At 39.2% G+C, this 2,947-nt stretch overlaps 1 pseudogene; it reads right to left on the bottom strand.

Moving 5' to 3' along the window:
* Positions 1-345: 345 nt before the first annotated feature.
* On the bottom strand, positions 346-2,165 carry LOC149167110 (rhodanese-like domain-containing protein 8, chloroplastic pseudogene; annotated as a pseudogene).
* Between the last annotated feature and the right edge of the window lie 782 nt (positions 2,166-2,947).

The following is a 2,947-nucleotide window of genomic DNA, read 5'->3' as shown; positions in this document are numbered from 1 at the left end:
ATTTTTCTGTCTCACCTCCTCCGACAGCAAGGATGAGACGACTTACTTTTGTTTCTGTTTTGGGACCATCGTCACAAAAACAAGGCATATCCATTCTACCTATCCATATTTTTCCGTCTCATTTCCTCTGACAGCAAGGATGAGACTATTTCATCAAACTTCAAGGTAGTTGTATTGCTATCTATTGTAACAACTAAACTATCCCACGAATCTGGTAGAGAACATATCAAACTGATGCACTTATCTTCCTCTGAAATTTTTATATCAACAGATAACAACTGACTTACCACAGTATTAAAGGCGTTCAGAGGCTCTATCACTGAGTCTCCATCCTTCATCCTCAGGTTATACAACTTTTCCTGCAGGAACAGTGTGTTCACCAAAGAATTAAATTGGTACAAGGTCCCTAACTTGACCCACAAATCCTTTGTCATGGCTTCCCTTGATACATTCAACATTACTGATTCTAAGAGACATAATCATATTGTACTCTTCACCTTCCAATCTAACTTTGCCCAGTATTCTACCGACATTCCTGTCGGTGTCATGCTTGGATCTACAACAATCCACTGATCTCGGTCCACCAATAGATCCTCCATCTTGAGATTCCACAACTCAAAACTCAGACCATTAAATTTATTGATCTCTGTCTTTCCATTGTTCGCCATCTTCTTTCACTGCAAGAATCGATCCCACAAATCTCCCACTGAACAAGGTCTACTACAGGCCTAAGCAAAACCCCTCAGTAGCAAAGGTGTCCCCTTGAAGCCAAAACAACTCTAATACCAAAGGTAGGTTTTCGCACTGTACAGAAATTACCTGTAAACGAATTCTTAAAACATAAGCATATACAATGGCACGAACATAAAACAATTATACACATAGATTTTCCCCTGGATCCCAAAAATGGGACTACCAGATTGATTTTTCAGTATATTCTGTTCAATGTAACAATACCTATATATACATGTTGAAGAATTCATCAACCCTAATCCATAACCCTAGATTAGAACATAATTGTAGTTCCCTTGACTGGATCTACAAAATACCATGGGTAGAAAACCATCATGCCCAAAACCATATGCAAAACCCATGCACAAAACCATGGGTAGGTATGCCCATCATCTTTGGGTCCACCCCCATCCTTGGATCTGCATAAAAGAAAATTCTCGAGGCGCTGCCCCGTTCCCCTGCAAACCCACCGACAAGGGGGGATGCCACCCTCCCACTGCGCATGGTGCAACATACAATGCATGCAGCTAGTCATTGAAAGAATATAACACATACCCAACAACAACAACATGAGTCTATTACAGTCCAAGTTTGCATAGTTATGATGCCACATTTTAGATAACAAAGATTCACAAAAATGGAAACTTCCAAAGGTATTGTTGCAAAATGCAAGATAGTCTTGATCCACCTATATCTCTCCATGAACTAATAGCCTCCTTCATTTATTAGTGGCATTTATAGGCTTGAAAACATTTGGAGAGAAAAATAGTCGAGAATCAAACACAAACAAATTTCTCATCCATTTAAAGTGCCCTTTCCCTCAAGGTATTATGTGATGCCCCCTTTTCGAGTGTACAAGTTTTGGAAACATTTTTTCCTTAGACATCACAACGAATTCCTCTAATGAAATACATCATAATATCAATACTTGCTTTGTCCACCCCTGCTTATGGACCTGAAATGTTTGTCTCTGCATCTGAAATTCCAAAACTAGTATTCCTAAAGAAACCAATGTCAAGTCTTTTTGCTCCCTAGAAATGCCCAATATCTAATTCATAACCATTCCTTACATCCAACATAATCATATTCCTCCTCTGATCCTTACTGGTAATCTTTGTATTTTTAATTCCATCAAATTCAATTTCTAAATTGTTTGTAATGTTTAGTCATTGCTTCCATTCACTAGAACTAAGAGGCATGGATCTCATTGATGGACCCAATAATGGAAGATGGGATACATCGCCCACCACCTACAATAGTGAAAATTTATTTCATAATTTCAACCTTGGAAATGAATGACCAGAAGAAGGTGATATTTGCACAAGTATGTCTTCAAATCAAGCATCTTCTTTCACCCAATTAGCATAGGCAAGAGCATCCAAAGATGGAACACTATGTTGTGCATTGATGCCTTTTTGGTAGCTTGGCGCCATAACACAGGAAGCCACTGCTCAACAAGCAGTACTATGCATAGCAAGGTCTGTTGAACTAAAAGCAGAGCACTAAGCTTGAGAAAACCCTCAATCATTTCTGAGGCCACCATTTATCTAAGGCAGTGCCACACAGGTCTTCAGAAAAATGGCAATGGAAAAATCATTCAGAGGATGTGTCTTACAAGCTACCCGTTTTCTCTGTCACAACTTCTATCGGAGGATAAAATATTTGGAGATGTTTCTTCTCCTAGATGAGCTCTTAGTCTGCTCTCACCAAAATCCTTCATCACTTCCTTTGTTGAACGACATCAACTAACTGCTACAAATTCAACGATTGCATTGCAATCTCAATTTTTTTTGCAAAAGGAAAGAAGAAAGGAAAATCTGATTCTAGTGAGGCATCTGGCGATGACAAACTTTCTAAAAAGGAGGCAGCACTGCAAGCATCCCTTAGCCAAATCAACAACACTTTTGGCAAGGAGACTGTGACGTGGTTGAGACGCTTTTTGGGTCATATAAATGTGCCTGTGATTTCAATCGGTTCACTAAATCTTGATGTTGCACTTGGAATTGGTGGGTTAAAAAACCTTTAACAACACATACCAACGAAAGGTGCACCACTGACAAAACTATTCAAAGACGCGTAGGCGTAATTTCACCAGGAATATTGTTGTCGAAATTATTGACGTCCTTAAACTCATCGATGTCAGCATCAATATCATCGATGGGGAATTTATCTAGTGGCTTGAAGGAGGAATCATACCTCTGTGAAGGCTAGCAAG

Source organism: Pinus tabuliformis, chromosome 5_1 (genome assembly GCF_031772625.1).
Source record: "Pinus tabuliformis cultivar Carrire ecotype Pingquan chromosome 5_1, CPIR1, whole genome shotgun sequence".
In the NCBI taxonomy this organism is placed as follows: Eukaryota; Viridiplantae; Streptophyta; class Pinopsida; order Pinales; family Pinaceae; genus Pinus; species Pinus tabuliformis.
Note: the sequence above shows the minus strand (reverse complement) of the source record. Positions and strands in the feature narration are given on the sequence as shown.